This window comes from Episyrphus balteatus, chromosome 3, assembly GCF_945859705.1.
Source record: "Episyrphus balteatus chromosome 3, idEpiBalt1.1, whole genome shotgun sequence".
Classification (NCBI taxonomy): domain Eukaryota; kingdom Metazoa; phylum Arthropoda; class Insecta; order Diptera; family Syrphidae; genus Episyrphus; species Episyrphus balteatus.
In genome coordinates, this window is record NC_079136.1 from 7,060,015 (window position 1) to 7,082,501 (window position 22,487).

The window sequence follows — 22,487 nt, forward strand, 5'->3', positions numbered from 1 at the left end:
GATGTGTTTTTTTGTTGATGTTTTTGTTAACATTTTTTTCCAATGCCAGGGCGAAATTTTTCTTCTACACTTTTCCACACTCTTCATTCAACAAAATTTTTTCCTTCAATTTTCTTTTCTATTTCACTTTCGGGGTTAGTCTTCTTGCTTGTTTTTATTATTTTCTGGTTCTAGGTTCTGTTTTTCTGTGTGTTTCTGGTGGTGAATATAGCAACTTTTTGGCTTGCGGTAACGTACCGTTAGAAGACTAAAATTCAGTATATCCTTCCTCAGTCGTTGAGAACGTATCGTCGTATCGCGTGCGGTTCGGTGGAATTTATTTTTTTCGATAGAAAAAAAATAAATACTTACTTTTTTTTCACGTCGTTGTCGTCTTTTTTTCTGTGTTTTTTGTTTGTTTGTCTCTCTGTACTTTGGTCGTTCGTTCTTGTGTGTGTGTGTTTCTCTTTGTCTGCATGCAAATGCATATATAGAGCAACTTGCTGTTATTCTTTATTTTTTTTTTTTATTTTTTCGTTCAAACAACAACAACAACAACAATTTGGATTAACACCATCATCATGATGCAGTATGTCCGATCGTCCATTTGTAAGAAGTGCAACCGCTAATCCTGTTTCGATACTTTTTTTTTTAACACTTTTTCTTTCTTTCTTTTATTTTCGAAATTTTATTTTCGTGAGTGAAAGAAACCGTTGTTTTAAATTTTTAATAAATCGAAGAATTATTCTAAATTTAAAACATATTATATATAGAAAACTATATAGAATAATTTGTAATTTTTGAATTATTTTCCGTTCCGCCCGCAAACATATGTTTAGTTTATGGTGCAAATGCAAAAGAAGAAGAAAATAAATAAATATTTTTCGAAGGACGTTATGTGCATAGATACGATACAAGTCGGAATAAAATAAAAAAAAAAAAAAAAAATAACAAGAAGCCCCTTTCGTTGTGGTTCCTAATCTTTTGAAGGCATTTTTTTTTTTTTTTTAGAATTTCGTTATTTTGCTATGCTTTTTGTTGCTGCCATTACACCGTTTTTGTTGTAACTCTTGTTCTTATAGTGCCGTGATAGTATATGTTCTTCTTGTTGTTTATATGCGTGCCGAATGTAATTGCAAATAGGAAAAAAAAATATAGAGGAAATCTAATTTTATATCACCACCGTGTGCCTAGTGAAGCAGCGAGATATCTACGCGAATAATAATATCTTATCCGGCGGAACGACATGCTGAAATTCAATTTACTATCCCGTCGCGTCATTGTCGTATCTACCTTTCTTCACATAAAACAATCAACTTTAATGGATAAAGATAGATAAAATGTTCATTTATAAAAAAAAAAAAAAAAAATATAGAAAACAGGAACATACTTTCTAAGGGTGGCAAGCAGGTACGATGAGTACCAAGGAAATTTTTTGTTTTGGGAGGGAAAGAGTTTTCGTAACTTATCACACACCCAAAAAAAATTACAGTCTTTCGAAATCAGGTTAAAGTTTTTGATATGCTAAGCTCTATAAGGGTGTCACTCGTCATAAAGGAAGCGTTGATAGGCATTAATATTTTAATTGAAGCTTATGTAAAGATTGAAAGATACTACATAAATCATTGTCAAAAACAGACTGGGTCGTGGTAGGGAAAATGATGTTTCATCTTGGAAGGCACACCTCATTTTTAAAGTCCTAGTTTTTTTTTTAACAGGAAAATTTAAATTCATTAAAAGGGAAGACATTTTTGTCACTTGAAATTTAATAGAAAGTTCAACTATGAGTGAATTCTATAAATAAATTAAAAAAAAAAAATAAAACAAAAACTTACAGTCTACAAATTATAGTATAAAGGTTAGAAGAAAATAAGAAGATAAATGAGGAATAATTTGGTGAACAAGACAGAAATATGTGGAGATTATCTTTTGTTTGAATGTTTTTTTTTTACTTCAAACCTACAGTTACTGAAATATTTTCAAATTTTGTTCAAGTTTCACGAAAAATAAAAAGTTATAAATACGAAGAGAAACAATTGCTGATATAAAAAAAATTATTTCATTGCAAGCTTAGCTAATGCATACATATGTTTTGTGTTTTTTTTTTTTTCTTTGAATTTAATGCCATTAAATCTTGAATGTACTAGACAAATTTAAATGCCATTAAAATTAAACTAGTTTTATTATTTGGTCAGCTTTCTTTAATTTTTAATTTTCAAAAAAAAAGTTACGTATACGTCATAGTGACCTATTAAAAAAATTAATAGATGGCAATTTTCTATAGCTCTACAAAATTAGTTAATCCTTGTGTCTCTGAACTATAAACATCAAAACAAAAATTTAGTTGATTATAGAAGGCAAATGGAGAAACACAATCTAGGAATTTATTTTATCAAAAAATGTAGCAATGGCTACAAAAGTAAAAAAAAAATCGAAAAACCTTTTTTTTTCTCTGTTAACATACAGGGTTTTTTTTTTTTGGATTTTGACGCTATTGACATACAAAGGGTTAAATTTAATGTTTAAATAAAATTAGTTCCTAATACCTAAACCGTCATAACTCGAAAACGAAGTGAAAACATGAAAATTACAGTAAATGTTTTTTTTTATTAAAATTACCTCAGGTGTCTATCTGTAATAGTAATAGTGAATGTTTAACCTCCCATAAAACCAATACTGTCTCACAAAAAGCATTTTAAATTAATTTTAGACTTAATTTTCTCAATTTATGTCTGTTTGCAGGGGCGGATCCAGGATTTTTTCTGGGGGGGGCACAAGGGACGGATTGGCAAAAAAAAACAGCAATAACAGTTAGAAATAAAGTGAAGTACCATACGACTGACTAACAAGCAGAAAATTTTAACGACCCACAGTGGTCTAAAACCTGGCCAAAAATATTTAGGCACATTTCCCACATCAAATAGGTACCAAATGACCAAAAAGTTATTCGGAAGGAAAAATTTTCATTTTCTTGTTACAGTAAAAGCCACTTAAAGCTAACCCTCTTACTCCTGGATTAGCCGGAAGAAAAAAAATATAAAAAATCAGAAAATGCACGTACAATTCTTTATTTAATTTTTTGACTTAAGTTGTTTCACCAAATAGTTTTTGAGAAATTAAGTTTTAAAGATGAAATTTTGAAAAAATAATGTTTACGTTTTTTAATTGATTTTGTATAAAATTTTGCAATATTATGGACATAATTATACCATTAGTTAATGACCTAGTAGTTTTTAGTCAAATACTAAAGACTTCATTCTAAGAGCCCCCGCACACTACAAACTTTCTATCGGCCGACAGTTTAGTCGGTCTCTTAATCAGTATAAAAATGTATGAAAGTGCGCACACTACAACGATTAAGTATAGGCCGATCAAAAAGTTTGTTTGATCGAAAAAAAAGTTTGTTTTGCTACACAATTGCCTTCAAACTAAAATGTTTCCTAGCGACCCGACTGTTTAGTCGGTTGCCTGTGCGCACACTAGGAGCCCAACCCGACTAAACTATCGGCCGATAGAAAGTCTGTAGTGTGCGGGGGCTCTAATAAATATTAAAGTTCCTAAGAATAACAAAAAAAACTGAATCATACTTTTTTGCCGGGAAACCCAGTTTTGTTTTTTTATTTGCATTATCCTTTTGTAACCCAAGGTCGTAAATTTAAAAATTAATAAGTCAATCGATTGGCCTTTATCTTTAATAAAACACTTATTTTTTAATAAGTGTCATTATTAATTAATAAAGTCATTATTTACTTAGTTATTTCGATATTTTGGGAGCAAAAAAAAAAGTTGAAATAATTTATTTTTATATAAAAATGCAAAAATTCAAGCAAAAAACTATCTAATATTAATTTTTAGGCACTTTCCTAAAATCCAAAAATAAAACCCCGTGGGGTTTACTAACAAAAACTATTTTTTTTCTGAATTTCGTAGTTTTTACACAAATTTGCTTATTTTCAAAAAAAGCCCAACTTTCAACATTAACTGTCAATTAAAAACTATTGGTGCTATTTATTAGAAATTTGAAGTACTATTTCGATAAAGCAATACTTAAAGATTATAATATTAGAAGCTTCAAAAAAAAAAAAAAATAGTTTGTAGAGCTTTTATGCAATCTTTTTCGGTTTGTTACAGAAATGTCACATGGGGCTACAAGGGGTTAAATTGTTTTATACCTCAAGACTATTGTGTTCAAATTGTAGGTCTCTTGGAGCCAAATTGACCAAGTTATGAGTATTTTAATACTTCCCTTAGGAACGTTTTAGTCTTTTAGTCCAGAGTTCAAAACTTTAAATCGTTATCCCCACAACTAATGTTTTCAACGCCGGTGCTCCTCATAACTTCAAAACTACTGCACCGATTTTTTTGAAATTTGGAACACTATTTTTTTTACATATTTTTAGAGGCATCCCTGGAGAAATTTTCTCAATAAAATAATATTTATAAAAATCTACACTTAGGAGCAAAAAAATGGAATCAAACTTTTGCGTTTTTTTAAAACGTTAATTGGCCAGGATGTAATTGACATACATGAATGTTAATTGCAACATTAAAAAGCTTGAAACAAAGGCTTTAAATCAATACTAGGAACTTTAAAACCCGTTCACTTTATAAGGATCCAATCAACATAAATGAAGCATGTAAGCAAAAAAAGACTGAAACTGAAACAGAGAGTATCTGGAAAATTTAACATTTTAAAAAAATTAAGTGCAATTTATTGACAGATAACGTCAATAGTAACGGTAGGAAAAAAAAAACTGAAATTGAAGCAGAGAATATCAAGAAAATTTAACATTTAGAAAAAAATGAAGTGCAATTTATTGACAGATAGCTATGATACTATCGTATGCATTTTGAAGTTTTTACCAACAATTAAAAGTAAAAAATTCAAGCTTTTAAATGAGACCATAAAACTTGAAGAAACATTATTTTATCCATTGCAATTTTTGTTTTAAATAAAAATTATCTTTTTTGATTCCGTTTTTTTGTTCTTAAGTGTATAAGTAAGGGTCGCTTTTGAGGAGTTTTTTTTTCAAGGGGTCTTTATTTTCGGGGTGCAAACTTGGGCAAACTTCTGAAATGCAAGTTTGTTCTACATATCCAGCAGTTCTATAATATATAGTTTATGCAATTTTGTGACGTGTTCCGCTATTTTAAAAACACTAATGTTAAAAAAAAACAACGAAAAAAGTGCAAATTTTTTGACCCCTCTGTATGAAAAAATAGAGTTGCATATACAATTTTTGTTTTTACATCATTCAATGTCATTCGATGTCCATATCAAAATTTTTCACCAAAATCACTTTGAAAATTCACTTTTTTTTAAATCGAAAAAAAAAAATTCGTGTGTACCAGCCGTTTATTTATTTGTGAGGTGGAGCTATTCATGGGAAAGGAATGCAACAATCAACAAAATTCGCATTTTCAGCCAGAAATAGACAAGAGTTTCACTCAAGTTCTTTCTGTTATTATTCATATATTTTTAAAACTCTTATAGTTTGATTTCCTTTAAGTATGAACTTTAAGTTCTGGGGGGGCACGTGCCCCCGTGCCTCCCCCCCTGGATCCGCCTATGTCTGTTTGTTTTTGGTTTTTTTTTATGCTTAAGGGACCTATGTTTCAAAAAATTAAATTCAATACAACAATCAAAGAGCAGATTTTCTAGTAAACAACTTGGCCCATTTCAGGAAAAAAATTTTTAAAAAAGCGTTTTAGAAACCATAATATATGTATGGTTTGAGCATATTAAAAAATCAAGTGTATGGATTAAAAAAAAATTTTGTTTTTGAAAAATCGTTTTTTGTGATTTCTTTTTGTGTTTCAAATTTGTTAAGATAGACCAGTGCCGATGCTTTTAAAAACATTAAAAAATACAAAAAATTCATAGTAGGATGAAACCCATGGAAAAAGGAGGTGAATATGATAAAAATGAAAGCAAAAATAAATTACGGGCGAACCAAGTTCGGGAAGTGGGTGGATTGAGTTTTTAATGGTAAAAATGGTATATCTCGATTTCCGGCAAAACTACAAGTCCTATAGAAAAAAGTTGTACGGCAAAGTTGTAGGTAATAATAAGATCTCCAACTTTTGTATCAACAATTTTTTCACATAACCTCAAAATTTATGTGAAAAATTAAAAAAACCGAGTTTTTGGTTTTTTATTTTTATCTTTTTCAAAAACAAACATTTTTCTACGAAATTTGGTGAAAACTTGCCTTAACATATCCCAAATACACTGTAATTTATTTGATTGAAAATATTAATTTGTTTACCTTATTTTGACTTAATACCAAACAAAAAAACACCCTAATTTTCAATCGAAAATTCACGTGTCAAAATATCAGCTTTTTTCAAAAAGTTGGTGGGCATTTCGTTCATTAAAATGTCTATTTTCTGATGGTGTAAAAAAAAATTTACTTATTAGTATACTATAGAACATGTTCTCGTAAAATGCAAAAAATGAAAAAACCTTGAATTCGAAAAATTTTTTTTATCATTGCTTACAATTTTGGCCTATTTATTCAAATTTACACTTTAATTACTCAAAAAACGTAAGATTTCATGTAACATTGATAAATCTGACGTTGTTTGAGTAATTAAAGTGTAAATTTGAATAAATAGGCCAAAAATGTAAACAATGATAAAAAAATTTTTCGAATTGAAGCTTTTTTTCATTTTTTGCATTTTACGAGAACATGTTCTATAGTATACTAATGTAAATTTTTTTTACACCATCAGAAAATAGACATTTTAACGAACGAAATGCCTACCGACTTTTTGAAAAAAGCTGATATTTTGACACTTGAATTTTCGATTGAAAATTAGGGTGTTAAAATAAACGGTTGTATAGCGGACAATTTTGGTTCTAATTTGTTTATTTCAAGAGTAGGACACATTTTTTTTATCAAAGTCTCTAGATGTGTTTTTGAGGAATCTTAACTATTAAGTAACTATTGTTAATATAGCCAGTACAGTTAATTTTGATCCTAAGAAATTTTATTTCTCCTTCAAGGTATCACACATTCTCGTAGACAAACTAAAAATAATTCAAAAATTTGAGAATTTTTTTTAAACGATCAAAACAAAAAAGTCCAGTTGTGCATTAAACTTTTTAAGCATTGTACAGTTGTATGTCTAATTATAGAAAACCAATTCTGCCATTTTCTGGTAATAGAAATTGGCGTGAAAATGATTTAAAACACTTTGTTTTCAATAATTCAGTCCTGATGATGATGATGAGTACCTTACCTACTTAAAAAAAAGTCTATGATTGTTTACGTCAAAAACAATACTTATAAAATTGAAGATACTAGGTTTTGTGTATTAACCATAAATGACGAAATTGTGCAACACATGGGCTATGACGATAAAACTCACCTTCCAATAAACCCTCCTCCTACTCTTGTCTATTCTTATCGAATGTTTTTGCTCATAGCTTATTGTTTCTTTTGAGTTGAAATCGACGTCAGTCAATATTTGCTGCTCGTGTTATTAAGATAAAAAGATACTTAATGGATTTCCTGATAGACAGTTATTATTACATATTTTCTCAAAAGCCCCTTTCATTCAATCAATTTTATGACACTTTTACACTTGAATTTACTATCATTTTACATAGCTGTTGATAAACAATTGACTTTTCTTTACAATGTATAGAAGCAAATAATATACTTAAAAGGCAATTAAAAGAATCTTTAAAAATATTAATCAAAGCCAGTGTTAATCATAAGAAAAGGGAATTTTAAAATCTAAGTTGAATTCTTAACCCAGCATACAAAGTCAAGGAAGAAGCAAGAACGTTTTTTATTCCATACTGACTTTTTCATTCATTTACGTATTAAAAACGTGTCTTTTACTACCAACCATACTGAGCATGTCGTTCAGAGGGAAAACACAAAAATGCAACACGATGAATTATATTTTTATTATGATGACATATTCTTGCAAAATTTTTTTTTTCTATTCTATTTTTTTTTGTAATTTGATTTCACAATTTACATATACATCACACTTCACACATTGCTATGTAATACCACACTCAATGTATTCACTTCTGTGTCATTTAGATGAGAAAGATTATTCTATACTGTTTATGTTTGCGTTCGTTTTTGTTGAAATTTATTTTTGAGGATTTATTTTAAGGATTATAATTTATTATTATGGTTCATTTGATTTTTATTTAAATAAAAAAGAAATGTTCTTTCATTAAATTAAATCATTAAGTAAAAATATTTAATTGACTGATAATACAGGGTGCAGACAAATTAATCAATATATTTTTGTTGATTTAAAAAATAATGGTTGGCATTTTATATGAATCTTTTTGAACATGCATAAATTCTTTAGATATTATTATCATTTATAGGGTAAGTAAAACTTTTACGAGAAGGCCTATTTTCCTCGAAACGACTTTATTGACTTTGATATAAATTTGTATCAATTTGTATTTGCTCAGACCAAATCAAATTTTTTTTACGATTGACAATACTTTGTATCAACTATACCTAATATGTACCTAACTGCAGTCGATTCTTAATCCCACTAAAGCAAATGGTCATTGGAACTGTGTCGAAGAAAAAAACTTTCCAATATATATCCTTTTTAAGTATTTTTTAGGAGAGGAATTCGTAGTTAAAAGTTTTAAATAGCTCTGCTTGCCATGAACGAATTTAAAAATGGCCGAATATTCCGCGACATCTCTAGTTTAAATTACTTCAAAGAGTGATAAGTTGGTTGATATAAATTGCGAGCGTTAGCGAGGAAGAAAATTTTTTTTGAAGAAACAAATTTTAACCATTGTTAGGCTTTATACAAAAAATTATTTCGTACAATTTTATATATAAAACATTGAAAAATGGACTTTTTCTCGCACTGAAATTTTGTAGCAGAAAATTGATAGGTACATTCTATCTATTGAGTTCTAAATGAAATTGACAATACTTAAAAACAAAAATTTTTAATAATCCAAGTTATTTGACATGAGCTAATTACACTGTGATAGTTTTTAGAACTTTTTTTTGCAACAGAGCGGAGACACATCGATTCTAGTTAATTCGAGTATGCTGAATTCAGTGGTGGCAACCGTTTTGAAAGTTTGGCTCAAGTTTTCGAGAAATTTCGAAAATAAAATCTTAGGTCGGGACTATTAAAATACTGATAATTTCGAATAATTAAGTTTTTTTAAGCAGTTTTTAGTTTAGGGAAAAGCTATTCCTGTATATAGCTATATGTTTAACACTATTCCAACCTAGATTGTTATGTTTCGGTCGCTTACAAAGCATTTTATAAACAAAAACTTCACTTTTTCATGTTTTTTTTTTTATTTTGTTGACTTTCAAAGCCTTTAATATGGAGGCAATTTGAGTTTAACATTGATTCGGGATATTTTATATTATTTAAATAGCATATCATTCCAAAAATGAATAAAATACTGCAAATCTGAAAAAGTTCACTAGTGAAAATCAGCATACTAAGCTACGGAAATGTATCAAAACCTGAACTTAAGATTAAATTAAGATAGTTTTTGGATTTTTAGCTTAAGCTTAAGATACATATATCAGAAAATAAATTAATGAATTAAACAGTTTTTGGAAGAACAAAAAACGTTCTTATATACTTACATAATGTAGGGATAAAAGCAGTCAAAATAACGTTTTTTCCCTTTTATAACTGTAATATTTAAAAAAAAGGAAGCCAAATAAATATGTATGGCTTCGGATTCGAGTTCAGCACCCCTTTCACCTTCAGAAAAGTATATTTTGGTTCTTGTGGCAAAAAAAAAGTTTAATTTTGCTTACCAGTGTTATTTAATACATTTCCGTAGCTTAATAGACTAATTTTCACTAGTGAACTTTTTCAGATTTGCAGTATTTTATTCATTTTTGGAATGATATGCTATTTAAATAATATAAAATATCCCGAATCAATGTTAAACTCAAATTGCCTCCATATTAAAGGCTTTGAAAGTCAACAAAATAAAAAAAAAAACATGAAAAAGTGAAGTTTTTGTTTATAAAATGCTTTGTAAGCGACCGAAACATAACAATCTAGGTTGGAATAGTGTTCAACATATAGCTATATACAGGAATAGCTTTTCTCTAAACTAAAAACTGCTTAAAAAAACTTAATTATTCGAAATTATCAGTATTTTAATAGTCCCGACCTAAGATTTTATTTTCGAAATATCTCGAAAACTTGAGCCAAACTTTCAAAACGGTTGCCACCACTGAATTCAGCATACTCGAATTAACTAGAATCGATGTGTCTCGCTTCTGTTGCAAAATCGAACTATCACAGTGTTATACTTCACTTTGAAATTTAACAATAAACTGAAATTGTTTAATCTTATAATTTGAAATAAAAAAATAACGAAATGTTGTACATGTTGTACTGCACTCTAAATAAATGGCTACATTTATTTTCGCTTATATACAGGATTTAAGCTTAACATAGAACAAAAGTGGGTAACAATAGGTCTGTTTAGTGAAAAAAATCTAGGACAGAACAAAACAAAGCAGCACAAGTTTGTAAATACTGTCAGAACAAGAAAGAACAGAAAAGTTCAACTTCGTATTTAGCAAGATTGACATGTTGTTTATATCAGTTGTAAAATTTGTAATTCAAAATAATTTCTTGAAATGATTTTTTACTAAAATAAATGATTTACTAGCACTTTTAACATTCCCGTTATCTTTTTTTGTTATTTTTCAAAATCGTTAAGAAATTCGCTTTTAAAAATCTTATTTTCTCTTATTTGTATCACAATCAAACAAACAGCTGACAATTGACACTTTTAACTCACTTGCTCTACCCCAACAATAGGAGCAGAAAAACTTGAACTTTTCTGTGCTGAAAAACTTCATGGAACATAAAATGACAGAATATAGAACAAGTTGGGGTGTGCTTTTTTTCATGAAACACAAAAACTTGTACTTTTTGGATCTTTTCTGTACTTTTCTGTGCGGATCAGATTCATTTAACAGACCTAAAAGTTGTGTTCACCGAGGTTTTTCTAAATCAGAACAGGATAGGACAGCACAGTATCGTGAGAAACGTCAGAACAAGTTAGAACAGTCGTTCAAACATCAGTTGTCAAAATAAAAAAAAAAAAAAAAACAAATTGTAAATTTTATGAATTTTTTGTTTATCGGTTTTCGTTTTTTTTTCTATTTTTTTTGTGTTTTTACTGCGAAAAAAATAATTAAAAATTGTTTTTATTTATAAAAACCACGAGCACCCGAGAATAATTCGCACAATTAAATCAAAACAAAAAGAAAAAATGACAGCTTTGCTTTTGACACTTCTCACGAGTCTGTTCTAACCTGATCTGAATCAAAAGTAAAACAGAAAATCCTGTTCTAAGCTGTTCTAGATTTGTCAATGAACAGCAAACTAGAAAAGTTCAGCACAGAAAAAATCTCAATGAACAGCAAAAGGCTGTACTTTTCTGCCTAGAACAGTCCAGCACAGCGTCAGTGAACACAACTAATAACAAGCAACTGAAGATATCTCGGACAGCAGAAAAGATGTCAGAAAGATTTAAATAAATTTAACGGTAATATTTCAAAAACGAGATGTGATCGAATAAGTCTGTCTTTGGATTCGAGTTCGGCACACCGAAACCCTTTGAAAAAGTATAGTTAAGTCTCGAAAACAAAAACCTTGCATAAACACTTGTGGTATTGAAAGGTACTTAAAGAGCATTTTAAGGTGTTAACATGGTGCTTAAGGAAATGGTGAAAGAGGAAAAAACTTCTTTTTTGAAAGATCCCTTTCCAAACGGTCCATTAACCAACAAATTTTTGTTTTCCTTTATAAAAACTTCATCGACAACTTCTTTAACGATACAAAATTGGTAGAGACTTTAAGAGAGATTTTCAGATATTAAATCAAATCACTAAAATACAAAAACAATCCATTTAGTGCTACACATATTAGACTTGTATTTGTTTATTATATATCTTTTGATTTTCTGAAAAAAAAATTTCGGGGGGGGGGGGGGGGTTAAACCCCATGACTATAAAAGTACTTGTAACCCATTGTAGCCCCATGTGACATAATCTGTTAAAAACCAACAAAGATCCCACAAAAGCTGTAAAAACTATATTTTTCTCCTTTTGAAGCTTATAAGATAATTTTTAAATATTTTTTTATCGAAATGGTACACTATATTTCTAATAAATGCCACCAATAGTTTTTACCGACTTCCACAAAGGAGGAGGTATTCAATTCGACTGTATTTTTTTTTTGTTTTTTATGTTTGTTACCTCATAACTTTGGACTGAGTGAACCAATTTTGATAATTATTTTTGAAAGTTCGGCTTTTTGAAAGTTCGTCTTTTTTTGAAAATCAGCAAATTAGTGTAAAAACTACGAAATTCAGAAAAAATATTTTTCCTGCGTAAACTAATGGAGTTTTATTTTTGAATTTTAGGAAAGTGCCTAAAAATAAATATTAGATAGTTTTTTGTTTGAAGTTTTGCATTTACAATATAAAAAAAATAATTTATTTTAACTTATTTTTTTACTCCGTTAAATTTCGAAATAACTAGGTGTTTTCTTATAGACTTTTTAATCCTTGGTTCTTATCCCAAGAGCAAACTTTTTGCCAAGTTTTATGAGGTTAACAAATTTTTTATTTGTTTATTTATTGTATTATTTTATCTGTTCCACAAATGTTTTAATAAAATTTAAATTTGTATCCGTATTTATCAAAAAACTTTCAATTAAATGAAGCAGAAACTTATCGAAACAAAGCCGCATTAGTTACGATTTGGCAGGATTTATTTTTAAGCCCCAAGGCTGGCAAAAATCTAACAGCTAGTTTAGGGGATGTACAATTGGCTTATGTCAGGAAATCATCGGCAAACAGGAGGTTTTCTATACGTTTTTAGGTCGGGGCTTGTCTGAGGGGAAGATGTTGAAGAGGAAGTGCAAGTCCCTCTCTTATGGTCTGATTTTTAGTTAAAAAGAACTGGAATAAAGAAAGCTGTTTATTATTCTGATTAAATTGTCGGGAAATTGCAGTTAGTAGTGTTTATTAGAATTTATTAGTCCTTGTATCCAAAAACACTTTCGAATGCCTTTTCTTTATCAAAAAAGCATCCAACAGTAAATCCGGTGCTTTTATCGGTAAATTCTATAATGACACTTCTATAGCCCATTACATTTTCTTTTAAGAATCCCAAGTTAAAAAAGTTGTGGGGAAAGAATTTTCAACTGGAGTTGTAATCTGGCAATTTTTCCACCAGTTCTTATCCAGTTCTTTCTAGACTTATCTTGTATTTCAACCAATAACTGAAAAATAATTTGAGTAGTTTGAGCAGTAGTTTTAAAAAACTCCATGGCTCGTTACGAAATTTTAGAAGGTAAATATAAAGTTAAACTAAATTAAAAAAAAAAAAAAAACAAAAAAAAAAACGGGCGATAAAAGAAATTATTTTCACTTATTAAATTCTCTTGGGCAAAATCGAATTAGTACCTAAAACAATGTGGGTGTTCAATAAATTTAGCAAAAAATAGAATTTATCACAATTTTTGTTATACTTTTTTGATATGTCAGTTAGAAAATGACCGGAAAATCCGGTCAATCTCCCACACATATCGCCCACATCACATCTCTCAGAACAAATATTATAAACGTACTCACTCACAATCATAATAAATCTTCAAAAAAAAACTCAGAGAAAAAAAAACCTAAGCAAACAACAATTTTCATTTCCATTATTGTTTCTTAATGTCAACTTAAATTTTCTGATGTTCTGGCACATTTTTGTTTTTGAAAAGCGAAACGAACAAATCCTTTTAAAGAAATAAATACATCTTCGTTTTATTATCTTAGCTGTCACAAAAGACACTCCAATGCTGGAATTTTTGTTTTTGGTTGAAATTGAAGCACACACTCGTCCGTCCATGATTTTCAGTTACAAGAGGGTACGTTTTATTTTTTTGTGAAAATATATGTATTTCTTTTTCTTAAATTTTTTTTTTGTTAAAGTCCTTTTCACATTTCACCCTCTAGAACCAACTCAAGATATCTAAACTGAAAATGTTTTTTTTCCCTCATTCAACATCAAAAAACGAGACCCATGGGTGGAAATGCGGAGAATACGTACATTCTTGTGAGTATGATGATGATATACCGGAAAAGCTGGAACGGCAATTGAATAGCTATTCCATCCAAAAAAGAGAAATCGTATTAAGAGAAGAAGTCAATTAATTAAGTCAGGTAGCTACCATCATCTTTTTAAAAATAGAGTTGCCATTTTGAATGGTTTTATGGTTCTCTAAGGGATAATGTGATCATTATTATACATTATAATTTTGTAGAGAAGAAGTAAGGCTTTTTCTGTGCAAGTTACACTTGAAGGAATTTAAATTACAAAGATAAATTCAAAAGAGCACAGAGGCAACTTCAGGAGTAAAATAGCTTCAGCTCTGTGGCTTTTTACTTTATATAAAATTTTGTCTACACGCTTGAATATTTGTTTATCAAGTTCGTCAGTTTCTTACATTAAAACCGTTTAAATTTCTATTTCTTTATAAAAAAAATACTTTAAACTTTGATGGTGGCAACGCGACAACATACACGTATTTATGTGTGCATAAGGATATTTTAAAGCAAATAATTCCAAATTAAACAATTTGTTCAATCCAAATTGAAGCTTTACAAATTTATTTTATTGATTTTAGCTAAGAAGTTCTATTTTGAAAAGCATGTATGTATTTTATCCTGAGTGATTTTTAGCAATGATCCCAATGACTTTATTTTAGAAACTGATACCTTATTATTTGTTTTCAATAAAATTCCAAAGGATAAAGGTTATATCTTTAATATAACCTTTTTTAAAAAAATATTTAAATGTTCAAAATGTTCTGAACACTGAAGTTCTTGATTTATGAACGTGGGTGTGTTTTTTATTTTGTTTGATTATGTGTATTTTTTTTAAAACACTCTCAGGTTAAAATGTGATAGGGTTTTTTGAATGACAGCTAACTCCCACCAGGATCCTTCAATGTCACGATTGTTTTTCACTTTTTTTGGGGTTAAAAATGAGTACTTTTTGTATGTTTTTTATTTAAATTTCAAAGTACTTAAATGCCAGAGTGTTAATAATGTATTTGACAGAAAAATGTAAAGTTCTTGACGGGTGCAGTTGGAGGTATTTCTGTTTTTTAATGTTTGTTTTATTAGTTCTCCTTGCTAAAATCAACGTAGTCGCCTCGGTTAAGTTAAATTGTTTAAAATTAATCAACTTGTTTATATTGATCAAGAAACTTGCCTAAAATTTGAGATATTAGTAAAATTTAACCGAGAAAGTGGGTAACATTAAACAATTTTGAATAACCGAGTCGACTAGTGTTATTTTAAACCGTTTCTAATTTTAAATAATTCATCGAGCTTCCAGCTACAGCCAATCAAATTGTTTTAGCCTTTATTCATGTGAACCAATTTTATTGCTTACTTTTAAAAATTGTTTATCAAAACTTAGAACAAAAATATAAATATAAACCAAAAAGTTGTTTATAAAGAAGAATGCCAAAAAAACCTCCAACCGCTCAAAATGAAAAGGCATCAATCGTAAATAAGAAATATGAAATTTTTTTCAAATAAAACCTTCCCCGAAAGTTGCTACGATGATTCTTATTCTTCTTCCTTAGCTTTTACCAAAATGTCTGGTTTATGAATGTTTTTTGTGGACCCATCTTGCCAAAATATGCAATTAAAGTATTCGTTTTTAAGTGCATTGCCGGTCAGAAGACAACCATTAAACCGTTTTGAACTTAATTGTTTCGTATTGTGGAAGAAAATTCAATCATATCGTATCGTTTTTTCTGAGTATCATCCTTATTTAAGAAAATTAGTGCACTTTATTTTGGAATCAGCTCACTAGGCTCTGCAAGAATTTTGAATCCTATACATCCGAATCAACAATATCAACAACAGATCCACATAATGGCTGTGTCCATCATGTATCTACATTAAGCATAAAAATAAGCAAACAGCGCAGCGGCATTTAAAAAATAATCTTAGGATGGCGCATCATCTTAGGATATTTTCGATGCTGAATCTCATGGAACTAAAACCGAGACAATCTGAGTTCAATAAAATAGTTTTGTATTAAAAAACACTTAATAATTTGAAATTGATAATCGTGATAGCAATAAAGATAGATGGTTTTATGAGAAAAAAATAATATTGGATATTCAAGATTTTTAGGTATTACATTAAGCATGTAGTATACAGGCAGTTTTTATCTTACATCAAAATTGTTCACCAGATTTTGAACCAAGCCCCCCCCGAAACGAAATCCTGGCTACGTGCCTGCACACAAAAAAAAAAGTTCCATGTACCAGGAACCAGACCTATATTTCTATATGTTTTTGGACTCGCTGAATTCGAATTTCAAGTCCGTTTTGCCCGAACACCCTTCATTTTGAGAAAAATGCAAAAAACTCCAAAAAAGTCATAAAAATCCAAACAAAATGCAGTCACAGCACAAAACTGGAGGGTGACCGGGCCAAACGGACTTGAAATTCGGATTCAGCGTGCCTAAAAACATATGGAAAGATAGGTCTGGTTCCTGGTACATGACACTTTTTTTATTTTGTGTGCCGGTGTATTAACGAGTCACGTTTTTCATTTCTTTTAAATTGGTTTCAATCAATATAAAATACACGAATACAGTTCATAATATTTAAAGTCGTCATTAAAAGTTTAAAGAAAAAAATTTTAAAAATTCCCTTTATAAATGAGGACTCTAAATTAAATGGAGAGTATGCTTAAATTTTTAAAACTTAACATAATAGTAAATAGTTATTTACTATTATTTTTTTTTTAACTGCCTAATCGTTCTTAAATTTGTTTTTATTAATTTTTTTCAAACTAAAATTGCTATGCTCTATTGTAAAAAAATGTTGACCAACACCTTGAACCAAAATTTAAAAAAAAAATTCAATGCCCATTTTCGAAAATTTGATTTAAAAAAACACAATGTTTTTATTCAAAATTTTATTTTGATTCATATAAAACTAAACAAATGCTCTTGTTAAAAACATTTTGATGAAATTGAACTAGTCTTTTAGGAGAAATTAAGAATTTAAACAAAACTTTTTTATGGCAAGTATCGTTAATAAATTATATTCGTAAAAACTTTTTGAATACAGTTATTTTTGGTCCCAGAAAAATAATATAAAAAATCCCTCTGCACAATCGCCAAAAATTGCTAAGTATGCACCAAGTTCTATTCACTAAAACCTTAGGACAGTATACAGACGGCCTTAGCCGACCAATTTTTTTTTTTTGTTTTCTCTATAATAGAAAGGTCATGTTTGTAATCTAAACTTTTATTTTACGAATGCCAAACTTTATACTACGGTTGAAAAAGGATACAATATTTTGTCAATTCATGCTCTCCTTGCATTCTTTTGCAACCATTCGCTTTCATTGGCAGTCTTTGCATTCATTTGCATTGTTTTGCACTCTTGCAATCTTTTGCGTTCATTCGCATTATTTGAATTCTTTTGCATTCTTTATTTTAATTTAAGAATGAATTTAAGAGGTTTAAATCTCTCTCTCAAATTCATTCTTGACCTAAAAACATGTTCCAAATTTTGTAAAATCCATACGTTTGGTATAGGTACTGGTCCATAAAGAGTTAAAGAATTCAAACGAATTGAAAATAATGCGATTGAATGCAAAAGAATGCAAAAATAATGCAAAAGAATGCATCCTTTTGAGACTGCATTCAATTGAATGAGCATCCTAAGTCAAAAAATTCTTCGTAATCATTTCGAAAATAAAACATATTTTGAAATTGTTTCATTTGAAAAACGTGACGTCATAGAATATGCTATAAAAGAATTTTATTACTGTTTTTCTTATATAAAATAATATTTAACGAAAGGAAGTTTAAAATTCCAAATAGCTTACATCTGCATCTGCAGATTACGATAGATTATACAAGTGAATTAAAGTCAATCAAATCAGACATACCTACGTTAAATAACAAATAGAACACCAAAAAATATTATAGTACTTAACAAAATGAAAAATAGAACCGATTTTACAATAAAAATGTCGCTTTTTCTTTGTTTGTTTCCACGTAACAAGTGTTTTTAAAATATAGTAAAATATCCCAGGACATAAATCTTTTATTTTTGTCGAAGCAACAGAGAGAGAAATAATTCATTTCAACTTCACTTGAAGTGGGGACCATTTTTTTAAATATATAAAATAAAACAAATTTGAAACCATTAAAAGGTTTTCTGTTTTCAGTTTTTTTTTTTTTATTGATTAAAGACAAACATCCATTACTATAAAACAGATGACCTTATACCAAAAAAAAAAGGAGACGATGACGATGCTAGGGTTTTGATCTTATAAGACGTGATGATGGTGACGATAAAAAATAAACAATATAAAATACTTTCATTTAATGATTTTGTATTGAGATAAAAATTGAAAAGGGTTCCGATAAAATGAAAATAAAGGGTTTTCCTTTTTATACACAATTATTTAGCCCATAAATTCGATTAGGAATAAAACCTGAATAAAAATAAAGGAGCTCTTGTTCAAGTATATAATTTAAACCCCCAGACAAAATAAAAAAAAAAAAAAAATGTTCTTTGATGTGGCACTTATTTTAATAAGCAATTACATAGGACTTTGATTTTAACAAATAAATAGAAAAAAAATACCAGGGTCAATGAAAGAGGCAGGACTAATAGGTGAGTAAGTGGCACTTAAGGGGAGCTTAAGTGGCCAATTTTGGAAAATTAGATTTTACACTTTCTTATTTTCAATATACTTTTGATTGAAATATAAAAAAAATCCAATTCCAATACTTTTCTCACAAATGTAATTTTTTATTTAGTATTAATAAAAACTATTCAAGCTATTTTTAACATTTTCAAGTCTATTCAAATATGTAATAGTTCATTTATTTTTTGAAAAGAACAAATAATTTATCTGTCAAGCTGTCGCGTTAAAAACGTATTCAATTACTTATTCTTTATTAAGAATTTTACAATTTCCTAAACTATTACTATAACGCAAGACATTGCTCGTCAGAGGGTGACGCATTATTCTCAAGTATTATTAGTGCATTACAGGTTTTATGAAAAACACTCATTCAACACTGTGGGTCAAATAATTTAACACACTTCCTAAATTTATATCTATTAATGAAAGAAAGATGCAAAGTAAAAAAAGTTTAAAATGTTTGTAATTTCGTTCCATTCTTATTGCTTTTGCTTTTAAAAACATAAATAATAAAAAAAAAACATGTGTGCAATTCACACGTCTTAGAAGTGAAACCTTAAAAAAATCATTTTTCTTGAAAAAAAATTACACAAATTTACAAATTTATCTAACGAATAAAGCATACTTAAATTTTTACAATGCGCAAAAAGTATAAAAATAATGTATTCTTTTAACACCAGTAAATCAATTTTTTTTATGACAACTTATAATAAATTTGATATCATCTGAAAGCTTATTTTTTCAACTCAAAATACTTATATCGACCATGCCTGTACAACATCTACAAAAAAAGAGCCAGCATTTTTTGAACCCAATCAGTTTTCATAAAAAAAGTGTTTTGAGGTATTATTCAAGTTTTTCAATTTAATATTTTATAACTTGTATGTGTGTAATATATCAAATGAAAGGTAATATTATCAGAATGCGTATTAAAGTTAAATTTAATTTGTATATGGTCTAGATCAAAAAATATAACGTGTTTAGAAATAGAACACTTTTTCACCGTTATCTCAGAATTTTGAATATGAAATTAATTAAAACATTGTAAAATTATAGTTTATTCTATTACCTATCTACAGTATAAATTTCATTTATCTATCTGTTAAGTAAACATTTTTAGTATCATTTTAAGTAACCATATGACCAATAGTATTATCACATTGCATTGTTGCTGACACGATGGGAAATGATTTCTTACCAGTTCCCACTGAGTGTTCTTTTTAAGTATAATTATGTATTTTTTTGTATTCTATCACCCATTTTTACCTTTCCTACCATATCATATTTCCACCCAACTCCTACTTCTGCGTGAGACCAGACGAAATAAGATCATTTAATAAAAGTTCAATGTTTAGTCTCACGCGCTGAGTGTTCATTATGCTGACTTGTCATTTTTGGCAAAGTACCTTTAAATGATCGGCATAATGGGCACTCGCTGTCCAACCACTTTCAAGTGAACATCAAATAAAAATTGTAATCAATAATAATAAAAAAAGGTGTTTGTATTTTCAAGGTTCTAAAGTTTAAAGAACATTTGGCGACCGTGACAGGACCTACTAAAAGAGTTTAGTGGCCTGTAAATTAATAAAACAAAACAAAATAAAAGAAAACAGTGTTGTGAAGTGAGTCGTTATTAAGAAGACTAAAAAAGAAAAAAAAAAAAAAAAAGAAAAGAAGTTCCTTTCAATTACTAACAATTCAATATAAAAAATAATTAAAATGGTGGCTACAATTGAAGAACTTACCAATCAGCAAGAAGCTGTAGGAAAAGAAATCTGTACACTTGCTCGCAATTACGGAAAGGATGGTCCAGGAAGGAAAACCCTGGATTATTTAAATGCGCGGTGGACAAGATTAAATGAATTATGGGAAGTATTCGACAATGTTGATAGCGAGATAAGAGACAATTATCCGCAGGTAACTGAACACGAATACTTCACTAAAGGTTTTTACGATGGGGTAAAAAAAATTCATGATCAAATGAAAGATGACATCATCAAGCGGTTTGCAGTAGCGGAAGAAGAAAAATCTGATGGGGCTATAGAGGAGACCGCAGCAGTCCATCCTCAGCCGGAGCAGCTAAAAGAAGCCCTCTTAGGACCAGCAGCCGTTAAGCCCCCAGCAGGGCATTCAGAGGGAGTTACCGCAGCAATTTCCAAATTTAACATACCACCAGGGCTGACAATAAAGCCCACTTTAATAGATGACACCAGTGTAAAGGTCAACAGGATGACTACGGATAGCAAATTCCGATTACTCTGCAAAATATTTCAAGGAGGTCTTAATAAGTGCCCATTGAAATTGCGGGAAACTTTACCGCAAGAATTTAACCAAAAAACAAAAACCCTAATGACCAATTGGGATGAAATAACAACAACATATAGACGACTTGGAGGCGATGCAGCTGTAGAAGATATACAGCTTTACTTTGAGCTCCAGGATGAATTAGATTTGAGGATCACCTGGCTACCAACTAATACATTGCCAGCTGAAACAGTTCAAATGAATCAAGGACGAGCAACAACAATCAAGCTTCCAAAAATTGAGATACCCAAATTCGATGGAAGCTATCTTAATTGGCCGCAGTTCTTCGATCTATACAAACAAATGGTGCACAACCAACCAATTGCACCGGCTCAAAAATTATACTTTTTAAAGACAAATCTTACTGGAGATGCCCAAAACCTCATTCAACATTTCCATGCCACTGATGACAATTATGAATTGGCTTGGAACACTCTAGTTGACAGGTTCAACAACAAGCGGTTGCTGTTATCCGCTCAGTTAAGCCGATTGTTCCAATCAAATACCATCGTAGACACTGTCAGAAGTCTCAAGAGGCTGCATGATACAACAAAGGAAGTCATTCAAGCCATCAACAATCTCGGCTATGACACCAGTGGATGGGACCCATTAGTTGTACATCTATTGCTGGAAAAAATGGACAAAGACACCCGAATGCTTTTCGAGGAATCCCTACAAGCACCAAGAATAACACCAACTCTAACCCAATTACTGGAATTTGTCGAATGCAGGTTCCAAGCCCTGGAGACGGTGAAATCAGATGAAAGGAAGAAAGCGGTAACCACCGCATCTGAAAATAGGGAAGTTTCAAATTGTCCATATTGTAAAACTAATAATCATAAGATCTTTAATTGTAAAAAATTTATTAATCTTTCAGTTGAGGATCGCAATCAGCAGGTGCGGAAGCTTCAACTTTGCACCAACTGTTTGCAAGGACATCGTTTCCCATCGTGTCAACAGCAACGTAGATGCAAGGTTTGCAACGGGAAACACAACACTCTACTACACTATCCAAATAAAAAAGATGTCAACGTAAAAAACCCAGCATCCGGTAAGTGTGATAATATTATTGGTCGGGTGGGTGAGTTTCCTTCAGGGTCCCATAATAACAATTCTCTAGGGGTCGTATTAAAGGGTCGCGAGGTATATCTCGCCACGGCGATTGTGAACGTCGTGAGTTCAAAAGGAACGCGTATTCCTTGTCGTGCTATGTTAGACTCGGGATCTCAATTACATTTTATTACAACATCCCTAGCCCAGCAGTTAGGGAGCATAAAGCGAAGAAAGGACATTCCGATTAGCGGAATTGGAGGCAGGGAAAGTCAGGCCAATTTCGTAATAAATGTTCATTTAGAATCCAGAACTTCATCATATAAAAGAACTATTGAGACCAGTATAATGCCAAAAATAAGTGATTATATGGCAACTGCATCTCTGGATAGGC

At 29.9% G+C, this 22,487-nt stretch overlaps 1 protein-coding gene across 11 annotated transcripts in view; it reads left to right on the forward strand.

Moving 5' to 3' along the window:
* Window positions 1-250: 250 nt before the first annotated feature.
* LOC129916017 (sodium/calcium exchanger 3) overlaps window positions 251-22,487 on the forward strand; it is a 191,564-nt gene continuing 169,327 nt past the window's right edge. For 4 of the 11 annotated variants that reach the window (XM_055995778.1, XM_055995768.1, XM_055995779.1 and 1 more), the window contains exon 1: window positions 251-588. The gene's annotated coding sequence lies outside the window, so the exon portion shown is untranslated. The other 7 variants (XM_055995770.1, XM_055995774.1, XM_055995769.1 and 4 more) reach the window with 7 other exon arrangements.